This window comes from Oncorhynchus masou, unplaced genomic scaffold (assembly GCF_036934945.1).
Source record: "Oncorhynchus masou masou isolate Uvic2021 unplaced genomic scaffold, UVic_Omas_1.1 unplaced_scaffold_4609, whole genome shotgun sequence".
Classification (NCBI taxonomy): Eukaryota; Metazoa; Chordata; class Actinopteri; order Salmoniformes; family Salmonidae; genus Oncorhynchus; species Oncorhynchus masou.
Genome location: NW_027011004.1, coordinates 130 through 19,532, shown reverse-complemented (window position 1 = coordinate 19,532; position 19,403 = coordinate 130). Strand labels below are relative to the sequence as shown.

At 47.8% G+C, this 19,403-nt stretch overlaps 1 pseudogene; it reads left to right on the top strand.

Annotated features, from left to right (window-relative positions):
- The first annotated feature begins 17,461 nt into the window (after positions 1-17,461).
- Positions 17,462-18,390, top strand: LOC135535207 (E3 ubiquitin/ISG15 ligase TRIM25-like; annotated as a pseudogene).
- The last annotated feature ends 1,013 nt before the right edge of the window (positions 18,391-19,403 follow it).

The following is a 19,403-nucleotide window of genomic DNA, read 5'->3' as shown; positions in this document are numbered from 1 at the left end:
AAATGGATCGCTGTCTCAACACCCTCATCCCTTCAAATGGATCGCTGTCTCACCACCCTCATCCCTTCAACTGGTTTGCTGTCTCACCACCCTCATCCCTTCAAATGGTAAGATGTTTCACCACCCTCATCCCTTCAACTGGTTAGCTGTCTCACCACCCTCATCCCTTCAAATGGATCGCTGTCTCACCACCCTCATCCCTTCAAATGGATCGCTGTCTCACCACCCTCATCCCTTCAAATGGTTCGCTGTCTCACCACCCTCATCCCTTCAAATGGTTCGCTGTCTCACCACCCTCATCCCTTCAAATGGTTCGCTTGTCTCACCACCCTCATCCCTTGTCTCACCACCCTCATCCCTTCAAATGTCTTGTCTCCCACCCTCATCCCTTCAAATGGTTCGCTGTCTCACCACCCTCATCCCTTCAAATAGTTCGCTGTCTCACCACCCTCATCCCTTCAAATAGTTCGCTGTCTCACCACCCTCATCCCTTCAAATGGATCGCTGTCTCACCACCCTCATCCCTTCAAATGGATCGCTGTCTCACCACCCTCATCCCTTCAAATGGATCGCTGTCTCACCACCCTCATCCCTTCAAATGGTTCGTTGTCTCACCACCCTCATCCCTTCAAATAGTTCGCTGTCTCACCACCTTCATCCCTTCAAATAGTTCGCTGTCTCACCACCTCATCCCTTCAAATAGTTCGCTGTCTCACCACCCTCATCCCTTCAAATAGTTCTGCTGTCTCACCACCCTCATCCCTTCAAATGGATCGCTGTCCCACCACCCTCATCCCTTCAAATGGATAAATGGATGCATCAAATTGGAAATGTGGGGAAATGATCTGTAAACCAAACCTTGACGTGAAGCATGATGAATACAGTTAGTGTGTAAGGGCACTGTTTCATCATCATGCTACAGGAAAATGTGTTTGTCATGTTGGTATGATGACATGGGTATGGAATGGGGGCAGATAAGATCATCACCTGGATTACAATACTGGATCACTCAGCACCTCCTCCACTAGATCACAATACTGGATCACTCAGCACCTCCTCCAGCACCTCCACCTCCACTAGATCACAATACTGGATCACTCCAGCACCTCCTCCACCTAGATCACAATACTGGATCACTCAGCACCTCCTCCACTAGATCACAATACTGGATCACTCAGCACCTCCTCCACTGATGGTATCTTCACCTAAATGACACTGAGCTGATGAGATAATGGTAGGACATCTTCACCTAAATGACACTGAGCTGATGGTAGGACATCTTCACCTAAATGACACTGAGCTGATGGTAGGACATCTTCACCTAAATGACACTGAGATAATGGTCGGACATCTTCACCTAAATGACACTGAGATAATGGTAGGACATCTTCACCTAAATGACACTGAGTCTGGAAGTTTACCGTGAAGGTTCTCAAACTATTCATTCTCCATTCGATGAATGTTAAGCCATGTTTTCTTAAACAGCTAATCTTAATTTGTTCATAGATGCTAAAGGCAATGCAACCTAAAGTCAGTATGGTTTGTAAAATGTATATTGTATAGCTTTTCTGTGTTTTTAAAGGCTTCTAGTTGTAAAAATTGATATGTTTTGTAAATATCAAGAAGGAGATGGAGGTTTGTACCTGTCAGTAACCGAGTTGTTCTCCATCCTGGATTTGATGTGAACGCCAGTCTGTTTGTGCTGTCATGCCAACCCCTCACCACTCATTGTCACATGGCTTGACAATGACCAATGGGGTTGGCAGGAGCACAAACAGATCAGGGACAAGGCTAGATGTTATGTAGCATAATGTTCATCCCTGTAATGTAGTAATGACAGATCTGAGACCAGGTTAGATGTTATGGTAGCATAATGTTCAACCCTGTAATGTAGTAATGACAGATCTGGGACCAGCCTAGATACTATGTAGATTAATGTTCAGCCCTGTGATGTAGTAATGTAGCCACACATAGGTTTAGCTGCCATGGTATCTGTTACCCTCAAATCTCAAGATACAACCCTCTTCATGTATTTCAATGAGTTTAATTGCGTGTGTGTGTGTGTGTGTGTGTGTGTGTGTGTGTGTGTGTGTGTGTGTGTGTGTGTGTGTGTGTGTGTGTGTGTGTGTGTGTGTGTGTGTGTGTGTGTGTGTGTGTGTGTGTGTGTGTAAAAAATAAAATTCAAATAAATATTACTTGTACATTCATCGTTGTGGACATTCACAGGACACATTCACTTCGTTTTGTCATCGTGATTGGACATGTTGCTGTTGCATGTTGGAAAAACACCAATCAAAGGGCTCTGCACCCTTCTACGCAATCAACCAGGTGGTACTGTCAGCTGGGTATTGTAGTCCTGCTCACAAGTTATTGCTCTTTTCCAGAACTACAAACATGGCTGTTGGATTTGTGAATTGAGACTTTTTAATCACTGCCTTTCAGACACTGTGAATTTTTTGCTACTCTATATTTTTGTATATTGTACATTGTAAAAAATGAATAAAAATTAACTTTGGTGCCAAACATGTCAACTGTGCCCTTCTACATTCACTAGGAAGCTTGGTTGATCACTCCATTGTAATTCAGAGCCTCACTAAATCACTAGGAAGCTTGGTTAATTACTCCAGTTAGCCTCACTAAATCACTAGGAAGCTTGGTTGATCACTCCATTGTAAAGACACTACCATTCAGTTAGCCTCACTAAATCACTAGGAAGCTTGGTTGATTACTCCATTGTAAAGACACTACCATTCAGTTAGCCTCACTAAATCACTAGGAAGCTTTGTTGATTCCTCCATTGTAAAGACACTACCATTCAATTAGCCTCTTGCTCTTTCCCTACAGTCACCATGTATTCATACTGTATTTGTGCTGAGGCCGACTTCAGTCTTCCTACATATATGGTACATGGCAACAAGAAGCATAGAGTTGGCCAACACATACAGTACAGGATGGATACAATCAAATGTCTTTTACAAAGCCCTTTTTACATCAGCAGTTGTCCGAAAGTGATTTACAGACACCCAGCCTAAAACCCCAAAGAGCAAGCAATGCAGATGTAGAAGCATGGTGGCTAGGAACAACTCCATAAAGGCAAGAATCTAGGAAGAAACCTAGAGAGGAGCCAGGCTCTGAGAGGTGGCCAGTCCTCTTCTGGCTGTACCGGGTAGAGAGGAGCCAGGCTCTGAGAGGTGGACAGTCCTCTTCTGGCTGTACCGGGTAGAGAGGAACCAGGCTCTGAGAGGTGGCCAGTCCTCTTCTGGCTGTACCGGGTAGAGAGGAGCCAGGCTCTGAGGGGTGGCCAGTCCTCTTCTGGCTGTACCGGGTAGAGAGGAGCCAGTCTCTGAGAGGTGGCCAGTCTTCTTCTGGCTGTACTGGGTAGAGAGGAACCAGTCTCTGAGGGTGGCCAGTCCTCTTCTGGCTGTACCGGGTAGAGGGAACCAGTCTCAGAGGGTGGCCAGTCCTCAGAGGAGGAACCAGTCTCAGAGGGTGGCCAGTCCTCTTCTGGCTGTACCGGGTAGAGAGGAACCAGTCTCAGAGGGGTGGCCAGTCCTCTTCTGGTTGTACCGGGTAGAGATATGAGTAGGTGTGGCCATTAAAGCCAGAACACAAGACTATAATTACCATACATCATACACACACTGTCTCCAACTGACTGTGTCCAGTGCTGTGTGAGTCCCAGCTTGTCTGTTTCATCACCAGTACTGTGTGAGTCCCAGCTTGACTGTTTCATCACCACCCAGCTTGACTGTTTCATCACCAGTACTGTGTGAGTCCCAGCTTGACTGTTTCATCACCAGTACTGTGTGAGTCCCAGCTTGACTGTTCCAGCACCAGTACTGTGTGAGTCCCAGCTTGACTGTTTCATCACCAGTACTGTGTGAGTCCCAGCTTGACTGTTTCATCACCACCCAGCTTGACTGTTTCATCACCAGTACTGTGTGAGTCCCAGCTTGACTGTTTCATCACCAGTACTGTGTCAGTCCCAGCTTGACTGTTTCATCACCAGTACTGTGTGAGTCCCAGCTTGACTGTTTCATCACCAGTACTGTGTGAGTCCCAGCTTGACTGTTTCATCACCAGTACTGTGTGAGTCCCAGCTTGACTGTTTCATCACCAGTACTGTGTGAGTCCCAGCTTGACTGTTTCATCACCAGTACTGTGTTAGTCCCAGCTTGACTGTTTCATCACCAGTACTGTGTGAGTCCCAGCTTGACTGTTTCATCACCAGTACTGTGTGAGTCCCAGCTTGACTGTTTCATCACCAGTACTGTGTTAGTCCCAGCTTGACTGTTTCATCACCAGTACTGTGTGAGTCCCAGTTTGACTGTTTCATCACCAGTACTGTGTGAGTCCTAGCTTGACCACTTTGCTTGTATTGCTTACAAGTGTCTCACTGAATGGTATCAGATTGTTATTACTACTGAGACACACCACCATTGACCCCTCGTTCCGAAACCTGTCAGAGAGAATCCAGATCCACACTGACTTGTGATGCTACGGTCCTCTCTTTCCCCTCCAACACATCCTAGCGTGAGATCAAGGTTGACTTTGGCTTTGCTTCGGCATTCACACGGTGTTATGCACTATTTGACGCCCAAGATAAATTGTGTGAAACCTGTCACCTGCAATCAACCAATTCATGCACAACCTGGCATGAACTCCAGTACGCATGCACAAATAGTACGCATGCACACACACACAATCTCTTTCTCGCTCTCACACAAATAAACACACACACTCTCTCTCTCTGTCTCTCCCCCTGTCTCTATCTTTTTCTCTTTGTTTGCATCTGTCTGTCTGTCTGTCTGTCTGTCTGTCTGTCTGTAAGTCTGTAAGTCTGTCTGTCGGGTGTGTGAAAAACATCCTTCCAGACAGACCAGACCTTGTTGCTACAATGGCTGTGTTTACACCGGCAGTCCAATTCTGATATTTTGAAATTAATTGGTCTTTAGACCAATCAGATCAGATCTCTTGTCAATCATTGGACAAAATATCTAAATTGGACTACCTGTATAAACGCAGCCAATGACAAAGCAAAGCCCTCCAGAGGCATGCTGGGATATTTATGGAGCTGAGGTAAGGAGGATGGCCTATAGCCAGCCTCAAGGTATCTCACGGAAACTGGACAGGGCTTTTTCACCATCCTGTACTAGCCAGCTAAAGCACCAACCCAGATCAGTAAACTTTAAAACATGCTTTTAACCTTTATATCAGCCTTAAAATGTATCATTCAGCCCCTAAAGTCATACCTCAGCCCCGAGAGTCGTACCTCGGCCCCTAGAGTCGACCTCGGCCCCTAGAGTCGACCTCGGCCCCTAGAGTCTTACCTCCGGCCCCTAGAGTCTTCAGCCCCTAGAGTCTTACCTCAGCCCCTAGAGTCTTACCTCGGCCCCTAGAGTCTTACCTCGGCCCCTAGAGTCTTACCTCGGCCCCTAGAGTCTTACCTCGGCCCCTAGAGTCTTACCTCGGCCCCTAGAGTCTTACCTCGGCCCCTAGAGTCTTACCTCGGCCCCTAGAGTCTTACCTCGGCCCCTAGAGTCTTACCTCGGCCCATAGAGTCGTACCTCGGCCCCTAGTCTTACCTCGGCCCCTAGAGTCTTACCTCGGCCCCTAGAGTCGTACCTCGGCCCTTAGAGTCGTACCTCGGCCCTTAGAGTCATACCTCGGCCCCTAGAGTCTTACCTCGGCCCCTAGAGTCTTACCTCGCCCCCTAGAGTCTTACCTCGGCCCCTAGAGTCGTACCTCGGCCCCTAGAGTCGTACCTCGGCCCCTAGAGTCTTACCTCGGCCCCTAGAGTCGTACCTCGGCCCCTAGAGTCTTACCTCGGCCCCTAGAGTCATTCCTCGGCCCCTAGAGTCTTACCTCGGCCCCTAGAGTCCGTACCTCGGCCCTAGAGTCGACCTCAGGCCCCTAGAGTCGTACCTCGGCCCTAGAGTCTTACCTCGGCCTAGAGTCTTACCTCGGCCCTAGAGTCGTACCCTCGGCCCCTAGTCTTACCTCGCCCCTAGAGTCTTACCTCGGCCCCTAGAGTCGTACCTCGGCCCCTAGAGTCTTACCTCGGCCCTTAGAGTCGTACCTCGCCCCCTAGAGTCTTACCTCGGCCCCTAGAGTCTTACCTCGCCCCTAGAGTCTTACCTCGGCCCCTAGAGTCTTACCTCAGCCCCTAGAGTCGTACCTCGGCCCCTAGAGTCGTACCTCGGCCCCTAGAGTCTTACCTCGGCCCTAGAGTCGTACCTCGGCCCTAGAGTCGTACCTCAGCTAAGTCGTACCCCTAGAGTCTTACCTCGGCCCCTAGAGTCTTACCTCGGCCCCTAGAGTCTTACCTCGGCCCTAGAGTCGTACCTCGGCCCTAGAGTCTTACCTCGGCCCCTAGAGTCGTACCTCGGCCCCTAGAGTCGTACCTCGGCCCCTAGAGTCGTACCTCGGCCCCTAGAGTCGTACCTCGGCCCCTAGAGTCTTACCTCGGCCCTAGAGTCTTACCTCGGCCCTAGAGTCTTACCTCGGCCCCTAGAGTCTTACCTCAGCCCCTAGAGTCTTACCTCAGCCCCTAGAGTCTTCCTCGGCCCCTAGAGTCTTACCTCATCCCCTAGAGTCTTACCTCGGCCCTAGAGTCGTACCTCGGCCCCTAGAGTCGTACCTCGGCCCTAGAGTCTTACCTCGGCCCTTAGAGTCGTACCTCGGCCCCTAGAGTCTTACCTCGGCCCCTAGAGTCTTACCTCAGCCCCTAGAGTCTTACCTCAGGCCCCTAGAGTCTTACCTCGGCCCCTAGAGTCATTCCTCGGCCCCTAGAGTCTTACCTCGGCCCCTAGAGTCGTACCTCGGCCCCTAGAGTCTTACCTCGGCCCCTAGAGTCTTACCTCGCCCCCTAGAGTCGTACCTCGGCCCCTAGAGTCTTACCTCGGCCCCTAGAGTCGTACCTCGGCCCTAGAGTCTTACCTCGGCCCCTAGAGTCATACCTCGGCCCCTAGAGTCTTACCTCGGCCCCTAGAGTCTTACCTCGCCCCTAGAGTCGTACCTCGGCCCCTAGAGTCTTACCTCGGCCCCTAGAGTCTTACCTCGGCCCCTAGAGTCTTACCTCGGCCCCTAGAGTCGTACCTCGGCCCCTAGAGTCGTACCTCGGCCCCTAGAGTCTTACCTCGGCCCCTAGAGTCGTACCTCGGCCCCTAGAGTCGTACCTCGGCCCCTAGAGTCGTACCTCAGCCCCTAGAGTCGGACCTCGGCCCCTAGAGTCTTACCTCGGCCCTAGAGTCGTACCTCGGCCCCTAGAGTCGTACCTCGGCCCCTAGAGTCTTACCTCGGCCCCTAGAGTCTTACCTCGGCCCCTAGAGTCGTACCTCGGCCCCTAGAGTCGTACCTCGGCCCTAGAGTCGTACCTCGGCCCTAGAGTCGTACCTCGGCCCCTAGAGTCGTACCTCGGCCCCTAGAGTCTTACCTCGGCCCCTAGAGTCGTACCTCGGCCCCTAGAGTCTTACCTCGGCCCCTAGAGTCTTACCTCGGCCCTAGAGTCTTACCTCGGCCCTAGAGTCGTACCTCGGCCCCTAGAGTCGTACCTCGGCCCCTAGAGTCGTACCTCGGCCCCTAGAGTCGTACCTCAGCAGTTATCACATCTAGTGTATATGTCACCCTGCATTTAGTAAATACCCTCATTCATCACAGACCTACAATATGAAGGACTCAAAAGTTGTTGTTTTTTCAATTACTCAACTGAAAATGCGTTGTATTATTAAGTATATCCCCTGATGCCTCTTAGAAAACAATTCAAACACATTTACATACAGTCATAACTTACCAGGCCAACATGAGTCTGGCAGCCAAAGTGACCGAGACATTTCATGAGGATGGTGACTCAATATTATGATTGATGGTGTTTGTATTAAGTCCTGATGGATTGTGATAGTATTTTAATGAGCTGGGCTGTGTATTGGCTTTCCCATTAAATAGAAGGAAACCATCCATTTCCTAACAGATGTTGTAGATTAGAGGGTGGTTGAGGACGTCCTGTGGTGTGTGTGTGTGTGTGTGTGTGTGTGTGTGTGTGTGTGTGTGTGTGTGTGTGTGTGTGTGTGTGTGCACTGTGTTGTGTGCGTGTGTGCGTGTGTGCGTGTGTGCGTGCGTGCGTGCGTGCGTGTGTGCGTGTCTACAGAGATCAGTCAGACAGTGTATCAATGATAATCCACATGTTCACTATGTTCATACAACCTGAAACGACATCCTACATCCTGTTTTTTACCCTCATCGTTCTCTAGGATGTTTCCACGCTTGAGTCTATTTGATTTACCACTATAATGGTGAGTCATACACACACACACACACACACACACACACACACACACACACACACACAGTCTCCCCCTCCAAGGAAACCTCTCTCTGATGGAAGGAACAGCCCTCCTGGTTCTCTATGCCAAGCAGCCTCTGATGGGAGGAACAAACCTCCTGGTTCTCTATGCCAAGCAGCCTCTGATGGGAGGAACAAACCTCCTGGTTCTCTATACCAAGCAGCCTCTGATGGGAGGAACAAACCTCCTGGTTCTCTATGCCAAGCAGCCTCTGATGGGAGGAACAAACCTCCTGGTTCTCTATACCAAGCAGCCTCTGATGGGAGGAACAAACCTCCTGGTTCTCTATGCCAAGCAGCCTCTGATGGGAGGAACAAACCTCCTGGTTCTCTATACCAAGCAGCCTCTGATGGGAGGAACAAACCTCCTGGTTCTCTATGCCAAGCAGCCTCTGATGGGAGGAACAAACCTCCTGGTTCTCTATACCAAGCAGCCTCTGATGGGAGGAACAAACCTCCTGGTTCTCCATGCCAAGCAGCCTCTGATGGGAGGAACAAACCTCCTGGTTCTCCATGCCAAGCAGCCTCTGATGTGAGGAACAAACCTCCTGGTTCTCTATTCCAAGGTGACTATAACAAATCCCTCAGGTACTATACCAGGCATATGGCGAAAACAAGCAGAATTAAATGTTATTTTCTGTTAAAAAATATATATACACTTTGAATACTAATAACATGACTTAAATGTAAATGTAATGTAATGTGTACAGTTGAAGTCATAAGTTTACATACACCTTAGTCAAATACATTTAAACTCAGTTTTTTACAATTCCTGACATTTAATCCTCGTAAAAATCTGCCTGTCTTTGGTCAGTTAGGATCACCACTTTATTTTAAGAATGTAAAATGTCAGAGTAATAGTCGAGAGGGATTTATTTAAGCTTTTATTTCTTCCAACACGGGTAGCCTTCCACAAGCTTCCCACAATAAGTTGGGTATATTTTGCCCATTCCTCCTGCTGGTGTAACAGAGTCAGCTTTGTAGGCCTCCTTGCTCGCACACGCCTTTTCAGTTCTGCCCACAGATTTTCTGTAGAATTGAGGTCAGGGCTTTGTGATGGCCACTCCAATACCTTGACTTTGTTGTCCATAAGCCATTTTGCCACAACTTTGGAAGTATGCTTGGGGTCATTGTCCATTTGGAAGACCCATTTGCAACTTCCTGACTGATGTCTTGAGATGTTGCTTCAATATATCCACTTAATGTTCTTTCCTCATGATGCCATCTATTTTGTGAATGGCACTAGTCCCTCCTGCAGCAAAGCACCCCCACAACATGATGCTGCCACCCCGTGCTTCATGGTTGGGATGGTGTTCTTCGGCTTGCAAGCCTCCCCTTTTTCCTCCAAACGTAATGATGGTCATTATGGCCAAACAGTTCTATTTTTGTTTCATCAGACCAGAGGACATGTCCCCATGGGCAGTTAGAAACCCGTAGTCTGGCTTTTTATGGTGGTTTTGGAGAAGTGGCTTCTTCCTTGCTGAGCGGCCTTCAGGTTATGTCGATATAGGACTTGTTTTAATGTGGATATAGATACTTTTGTACCTGTTTCCTCCAGCATCTTCACAAGGTCCTTTGCTGTTGTTCTGGGATTGATTTGCACTTTTCGCACCAAAGTACATTCATCTCTAGGAGACAGAACGCATCTCCTCCATGAGCGGTATGACAGCTGCGTGGTCCCATGGTGTTTATACTTGCGTACTATTGTTTGTACAGATGAACGTGGTACCTTCAGGCATTTGGAAATTGCTCCCAAGGATGAACCAGACTTGTGGAGGTCTACAATTATTTTTCTGAGGTCTTGGCTGATTTCTTTTGCTTGACATCATGGGAAAATCAAAGAGGCACTGAGTTTGAAAGTAGGCCTTGAAATACATCCACAGGTACACCCCCAATTAACTCAAATGATGTCAATTAGCCTATCAGAAGCTTCTAAAGCCATGACATCCTTTTCTGGAATTTCCAAGCTGTTTAAAGGCAAAGTCAACTTAGTGTATGTAAACTTCTGACCCACTGGAATTGTGATAAAGTGAATTATAAGTGAAATAATTTGTCTGTAAACAATTGTTGGAAAAAGGACTTGTGTCATGCACAAAGTAGAAGTCCTAACCGGCTTGCCAAAACTATAGTTTGTTAACAATACATTTGTGGAGTGGTTGAAAAATGAGTTTTAATGACTTCAACCTGAGTGTATGTAAACTTCCGACTTCAACTGTATGCATAGGTCCAATCATTTAGAAATGTAGATTAGGTACCTTGATCTAGGAATAGTCACACCATCCCTTTAGGACCGGGAGGAAGGAACGCATCCCAAATGGCATCCTATTCCCTATGTAGTGCACTATATTGCTCTGGTTCCACTGCCCATGCTAATAATAATGTGAAGATGAATGTTAATGCCAAGGTAATGCTGTTAGTACCATTCCACAGCACATCAAGCTGTTATCTAAATGGATCAATGGAGGATGCACCACAGGTGCAGTGTCCCCAAATGAATCATAGACTCAGAGAACATTAGCTCCTCGGATAAAGACAACGTTAGTTCTAGTCAGCTAGGCTGCTTCCCAAATAGCACCCTTTTCCGTTCACAGTGCGCTACTTTGGATCAGCGCCCTATGGATATTGATCAAAAGTAGGGCACTAAATAGGGAATAGGGTGCCATTTGGGACGTAAACCTAGTCATTTCAGCATGTGATTGAGAATATAAACTCAGTCATCCCCTTCATCCCGGCTGATGCATAGGGCAGCATTTATAAAGACCTGGGGAAATGATGAGCTGAAATAGCCATATACAGAGGTGTGTGTCTATCAGCAACAGGTTGTGTTTGGTAAATCATCCAACCCATCCTCCCTTTATTTCCATTCACATTAAAACAAATAGTGATGTGATTTTCACCAGTTCAGATTTAAAAACACATCCAGAAAGAGGAGCTGATGGGAGTACCATAGGGAGGGAGGGAGGGAGGGAGGGAGGGAGGGAGGGAGGGAGGGAGGGAGGGAGGGAGGGAGGGAGGGAGGGGAGGGAGGGAGGGAGGGAGGGAGGGAGGGAGGGAGGGAGGGAGGGAGGGAGGGAGGGAGGGAGGGAGGGAGGGAGGGAGGGAGAGAAAGAGAGAAAGAGAGAAAGAGAGAAAGAAAGAGAAAGAGAGAAAGAGAGGGGAGGGAGAGGTAAGGGTAGAAGCAGTAGGAGTATAACTGCTACACCTGACACCCAGACAACAGATATCATGAATCTATTAAATGTAGTCTGCTATAGGTGGGAATGCTTGTTTGTGTGTGCGTATGGTGTGTGTGTGTGTGTGTGTGTGTGTGTGTGTGTGTGTGTGTGTGTGTGTGTGTGTGTGTGTGTGTGTGTGTGGGGTGTGTGTGTGTGTGTGTGTGTATTTGGGGGTGAACAAAAAACCTTTCATAAGATGGTAGAAGGCATAGAACAGATTGCAGAGGGAGATGGAGGGTGGAATGGGGTTGGCGTGGTGACAGCGTGATAAGACATGCTGAAACCTCTGTTAATCTGCCACTCAACACAGGCCTCAGGAATTCACCTCACCTGAACCCCCCCTCTCTCTCCACACACACACACACACACACACACACACACACACACACACACACACACACACACACACACACACACAGTCAGTCAGTCACATCTTCATATTGTTTATTCTCTACAGTGCTACAGTCTGTTAATTTCATCTAACAACAATAACTTCAAACCCCCTCAATCTCTTATGAATAAATATGAGGCATTTCGTTTTCTGAATCACTTACCCAGAACAGTACAAACGTCCATCAGCGTTTCTCAGTTTGTCGACCACAGCAAAAACCTTTAATGTTGTGGTCCATGGAAAACCAGAAGATTGATGATCCAAGCTGTAGTCTTTCTGTTTCTATAGTCTCTCTAGCTAGTTTGATTGCAGCACTAACCTAAGCAGTACAGGATTAAATCAGGTGACATTCGGCCAAAGACAATGATGAGGGAGGGACAGGTTACAGGGAACAGAACCCGTGTCATCATACAGAACAAACTGCCTTCTGCTGCTTATGTTGTCCTACATTCTGCTTCATGACAGGGTGGAACTCACTGTGTCATTGGGCTCTGGACACACACACACGTACACGTACATACATACACACACGGGCGCGCGCGCACACACACGCACGCACGCACGCACGCACGCACGCACGCACGCACGCACGCACGCACGCACGCACACACACACACACACACACACACACACACACACACACATGGGCACACACACATGCACACACACACACGGGCATACACACTCATACACACACACACACACACACACACACACACATAGGCAAGCAGACACACGGGCCATTTCTGTCAGAAAGAGGAGAATTAGCGATGAGTCTTTTCTAGCACCAGGCCCATAACAAAGAGACCACTTAGGAGGCCAGACACAGATGGCATTGTGGGTCCAGCCGTCACAGTCAGTACCCCCTGTCATCGCCATCGCCCAGTGACACTGACAGACAGGGACCTGAGTCGTGTTCAGCAGGGCACACTTTAGGAAACATTTCTTATTGGACAAGTTCAGGAAGCCTGTGCGTGTTACTCCATTTCAAAACGTTTCCTCCCTACTGAACACAGCCCCAGTGTATCTCTGTTCGCAACACAGTGTAGAATGATCAGCAGGAACACAAGATGTCCAGAGAGTAGCGGCCAGTCTGATTAGATTAGACTAATTAATGGATACTGTATCTACTCTCCACATCTCCCAATAAAAAAACACTCTCCTTCCCCCTACCTTCCTCTGTGACCTTCACAAGATGTCCGTTCTTATCTCCAGTCTCACTGAAACAACGAGTACAAAGTGAATTTACCATTTTGATTGGATTCCAGGGTCTCCATGATTAGCATACTAAGGCTGGTGAAGGGATCTGAGGTCGTAAAATTCGAATTCAACAACAGTATAAAGGTGGTACTACAATAATCCCAGTGAAGTGGGACATCTGCTGGGCAAAATGGTGAACTACACATAAAATGAAACAGCCAAGAGTTTGCATAGGCCTTTACCCCTATCTCTGTCTCTGGTACTGAAAGGAAACCCAGAAGGAAATAGGCTACACACGAGGAGAGGTTTTAAGACTATAGAGACTTCTAGCCACTGGCAGGTCCTAGGTAGGGGGTGAAGATACTGTGATCTGAAGCCAATACTAAAACACAGAGAACCCTGTCCAGATTAGCCCACCCTCAGCATTCCAACTCTCTAACAGCACACAGACATAGGTCATTCCTGCACCCTGTAACAAGTCAATTACAGCTAGTCTCACACAGACAGAGACCTGAGCACCTGTCAACCAATCAATCAAATGTATTTATAAAGCTCTTTTTACATCAGCTGATATCTCAAAGTGCTGTACAGAAACCCAGCCTTTAACCCCAAACAGCAAGCAATTCAGATGTGGAAGCACTGTGGCTTGGAAAAACTCCCTAGAATTGCAAGAACCTTGGAAGAAACCTAGAGAGGAACCAGGCTCTGAGGGGTGGCCAGTCCTCTTCTGGCTGTGCCGGGTGGAGATTATAACAATACATGGCCAACATGTTCAAACGTTCATAGATGACTATAGATCACAGTGGTTGTAGAGAGTGCAACAGGTCAGCATCTCAGGAGTAAATGTCAATTGGCTTTTCATAGCTGAGCATTCAGAGTTCGAGAAAGCAGGTGCGGTAGATAGAGTCGAAAACAGCAGGTCCGGGGACAAGGTAGCATGTCCAGGACAAGGTAGCAGGTCCGGTGAACAGGTCAGGGTTCCATAGCCGGACAAGGTAGCAGGTCCAGGACAAGCCAGGTAGTCCTGAGGGATGGTCCTCGGGGAGGACAGGAATTAGAGGGGAGCATACTTAAATTCCAGGACAAGGTAAGACAGGTCACCAGATAAACAGACTTACCCTCGTCAACATTCCATAGCCGCAGGCAGAACAGTTGAAAACTGAAGCAGCAGCAATGAAACTGCACACCTTGCAGGTGGACTGGGGACAGCAAGAAGTCAAATGCACATGACACATACAGGTAGTCCTGAGGGATGGTCCTACTGGGCTCAGGTCCTCGGGGAGGGACTCTACTGGTTGTTGGGAGAGAGAATTAGATGGAGACCTCTACTGGTTGTTGACAGGCTTGAAATTCACACAGTGACACCGGATAAGACAGGAGAATGACACCAGATATAACAGACTGGTTGTTGACCTTGGTCAGATCACCCCACATAAACTACTGCAGCGTAGATACTGGAGGATGGAGACAGGAGGGGTCAGATCATCTGTCTTTTCACAGGTATGCAGATCATGAGCAGTGAGGATGGTCTAACCCTACAGGCTTGGTCAGATCAACCACTTCACAGAGGATGGTAATGAACTGATCAGATCCGCCCACCTACCCAGCTTGTTAATGAACTGAATTAGGCCTGGCATTAGAGAATGAAACTGCACACCTTGCAGTGGGAGGTAGACGCAGGCATAACAATGGATGGATATTATGGAGCAAGACAGGTTGTTGACATAGGGAATGGTAGAAGGTTGACAGGCTTGGTCAGAACCACTTCACATGACACCTCTACTGGTTGTTGACAGAATGAGGATGGTAGACCTCTACTGGTTGTTGACAGGCTTGGTCAGATCACACTTCACAGTGAGGATGGTAGACCTCTACTGGTTGTTGACAGGCTTGGTCAGATCACCACTTCACAGTGAGGATGGTAGACCTCTACTGGTTGTTGACAGGCTTGGTCAGAGCACCACTTCACAGTGAGGATGGTAGACCTCTACTGGTTGTTGACAGGCTTGGTCAGATCACCACTTCACAGTGAGGATGGTAGACCTCTACTGGTTGTTGACAGGCTTGGTCAGATCACCACTTCACAGTGAGGATGGTAGACCTCTACTGGTTGAAGACAGGCTTGGTCAGATCACCACTTCACAGTGAGGATGGTAGACCTCTACTGGTTGTTGACAGGCTTGGTCAGATCACCACTTCACAGTGAGGATGGTAGACCTCTACTGGTTGTTGACAGGCTTGGTCAGATCACCACTTCACAGTGAGGATGGTAGACCTCTACTGGTTGTTGACAGGCTTGGTCAGATCACCACTTCACAGTGAGGATGGTAGACCTCTACTGGTTGTTGACAGGCTTGACAGTGAGGATGGTAGACCTCTGGTCAGATCACCACTTCACAGTGAGGATGGTAGACCTCTACTGGTTGTTGACAGGCTTGGTCAGATCACCACTTCACAGTGAGGATGGTAGACCTCTACTGGTTGTTGACAGGCTTGGTCAGATCACCACTTCACAGTGAGGATGGTAGACCTCTACTGGTTGTTGACAGGCTTGGTCAGATCACCACTTCACAGTGAGGGTTGTTGACAGGCTTGGTCATGGGATGGTAGTCTACTGGTTGTTGACAGGCTTGGTCAGATCACCACTTCACAGTGAGGATGGTTGACCTCTACTGGTTGTTTTTAGGCTTGGTCAGATCATCACTTCACAGTGAGGATGGTAGACCTCTACTGGTTGTTGACAGGCTTGGTCAGATCACCACTTCACAGTGAGAATGGTAGACCTCTACTGGTTGTTGACAGGCTTGGTCAGATCACCACTTCACAGTGAGGATGGTAGACCTCTACTGGTTGTTGACAGGCTTGGTCAGATCACCACTTCACAGTGAGGATGCGTCTGTTTTCACCACTTCACAGGTTTTACTGGTTGTTGACAGGCTTTTAGATCAACTTCACAGTGAGAGATGGAGGGAGACTGGTTGTTGACAGGCTTGGTCAGTTCATTTCACAGTTACTGGTAGACGTGACAAGGAAGGAAGCTTCTTTCTATTTAATTCTAGTTACTGTAACAGGCAGGTGACCTGCCAGGCCAGGTGACCTTCTATTTTTAGTTACTGTAACGTGCAGGTAATCTTTTTTCTAGTTACTGTAACAGGCAGGTGATCTTCTTTATTCTTTCTAGTTACTGTAACAGGCCAGGTGACCTTCTATTCTAATTACTGTATCATGCAGGTGATTTTCTTTCTAGTTACTGTAACAGGCCAGGTGACCTTCTATTCTAATTACTGTAACATGCCGGTGACCTTCTATTCTAGTTACTGTAGCATGTCGGTGACCTTCTATTCTAATTACTGTAACATGCCGGTGACCTTCTATTCTAGTTACTGTAACATGCCGGTGACCTTCTATTCTAGTTACTGTAGCATGTCGGTGACCTTCTATTCTAATTACTGTAACACGCCAGTGACCTTCTTTCTAGTTACTATAACATGCTGGTGACCTTCTATTCTAGTTATTGTAACAGTCAGGTGACCTTCTATTCTAGTTACTGTACCATGCCGGTGACCTTCTATTCTAGTTACTGTAACATGCTGGTGACCTTCTATTCTAGTTACTGTAACATGCCGGTGACCTTCCATTCTAGTTACTATAACATGCTGGTGACCTTCTATTCTAGTTACTGTAACATGACGGTGACCTTCTATTCTAGTTTCTATAACATGCTGGTGACCTTCTATTCTAGTTACTGTAACATGCCGGTGACCTTCTATTCTAGTTACTGTAACATGCCGGTGACCTTCCATTCTAGTTACTGTAACATGCCGGTGACCTTCTATTCTAGTTACTGTAACATGCCGGTGACATTCTATTCTAGTTACTGTAACATGCCGGTGACCTTCCTTTCTATTTACGGTAACAAGCAGGTGACCTTCTTTTCTAGTTACGGTAACATGCAGGTGGCCTTCTTTCTAGTTACTCTAGCATGCCGGTGGCCTTCTTTCTAGTTACTCTAGCATGCCGGTGACCTTCTTTCTATTTACCGTAGCATGCCAGTTACGGTAACATGCACCTTCTATTCTAGTTACTGTAACATGCTGGTGACATTCTATTCTAGTTACTGTAACATGCTGGTGACATTCTATTCTAGTTACTGTAACATGCTGGTGACATTCTATTCTAGTTACTGTGGTATGTGACATCACAAAGAAACTCATCCCCTCCTGTTTTTCTCCCTAAACCAGCTCTGTGACTCTAGCCCCGCCCTTCTACCTGTCTTCCTTTTATTCCGACAACACCATTGGTCCATCTCATGAGATCACCACTCTCTGACTAACACCCTGGACAGACTCATACCTCTGTCTTATACCTCATATCTCTGTGTGTCTCTGCTCTGTAGCTTCATCTCTCTGTGTGTACAGCATTCTTTCTGATTCTACCCATTTCTGTTTTCATCCATCTCTACCTCAACTTTTTCCTCTCAGTTGCCTTTCTCTATTCTCTCTGTCTCTCTCTCTCTCTCTCTCTCTCTCTTCCGCTCTCTCTCTTTGTAATAGTCTACATTCACCTCTGCTACCTGTGGTCTCACTATGAGTGGTAATCTGTGGACGGAGGAGCAGTTCAACTGTCCTGTGTGCCTGGACCTCCCCAATGAGCCAGTCACCATCCCGTGTGGCCACAGCTACTGCATGGGCTGCATCAAGGACTACTGGAGCAAGGACAACCCTCGCTCCCCTGGAGTCTACAGCTGCCCCCAGTGCCGCCAGACATTCTGTCCCAAGCCCTCCTTGTCCAGGAACACCATGCTGGCAGAGGCCGTGGAGCAGCTCCGCAAGGGGGCCCTCACCACCTCCGCCAGGAGTCCATCCGGAGCGCCCACCGTGCCAACACCATGGGTAGAGCCAAGGAGGTTCCCGTGGTGGTGGTGTCAGCAGGCTGCCAGCCATGGCCGTGCCCTGTGACATGTGCCACGGCGCTGGAGACCAGCGGGCTGCGGTGAAGTCTTGCCTGGTGTGTATGGCGTCCTACTGCGACGCCCACCTGAAACCGCATCAGACGCGGAGTTGAAAAAGCACGAGCTGATTGCGCCCACGGGCAAGCTGGCGCAGAAGATCTGTACCGAGCACAAGTACCTGCAGGAGTTCTACTGTCGTCAGTGCCAGATGTTTGTGTGCTGGCTGTGCACCAGTAACCAGCACAAGGACCATGAGACCAGCTCCACCAAAGCAGAGCGCACGGAGAGACAGGTAAGCCCTCAGACATACAGGGCATTCGGAAAGTATTCAGACCCCTTGATTTTTTCCACATTTTGTTACGTTACAGCCTTATTCTAAATTCATTTAAAAAAAATGTATATTCTCAAACAATATACAAACAATACCCCATAATGACAAAGCGAAAAACAGATTTTTAGGATTTTGTTCAAATGTATTCAAATATAAAACTGAAATATCCCATTTGCATAAAGTTTTCAGACCCTTTGCTCAGTACTTTGTTGAAGCACATTTGGCAGCGATTTCAGCCCTGAGACTTCTTGGTTATGACGCTACAAGCTTGTCACACCTGCATTTCAGGAGTTTCTACTATTCTTCTCTGCATATCGTCTCAAGCTTTGTCAGGTTGGTTGGGGTGTTTCTCCCATTCTTCTCCACAGATCCTATCAAGCTCTGTCAGGTTGGTTGGGGAGCATCGCTACACAGCTATTTTCAGGTCTCTCCAGAGATGTTAGATCGGGTTCAAGTCCGGGCTCTGGCTGGGCCACTCAATGAAATTCATAGACTTGTCCCGAAGCCACTCCTGCATTTTCTTGGCTGTGTGCTTAGTTTTCCCCAGATCTGTGCCTAGACACAATCCTGTCTCGGAGCTCTACGGCCAATTCATTCAACCTAATGACTTGGTTTTTGCTCTGACATGCACTGTCAACTGTGCCTTTCCAAATCATGTCCAATCAATTGAATTTACCACAGTTTGACACCAATCAAGTTGTAGAAACATCTCAAATATGATCAATGGAAACAGGATGCAGCTGAGCTCAATTTCGAGACTCATAGCAAAGGGTCTGAATACTTATGTAAATAAGGTATTTCAGTTTTTTTTCCGCTTCGTCATTGTGCGGTATTGTGTGTAGATTGGTGAATAATTTGTATTTATTTAATCCATTTTAGAATAAGGCTGTAACATAACGAAATGTGGAAAAACTCAAGTGGTCTGAAATACTTCCCGAATGCGCTGTACATGGACACCACCACACCCACCCACT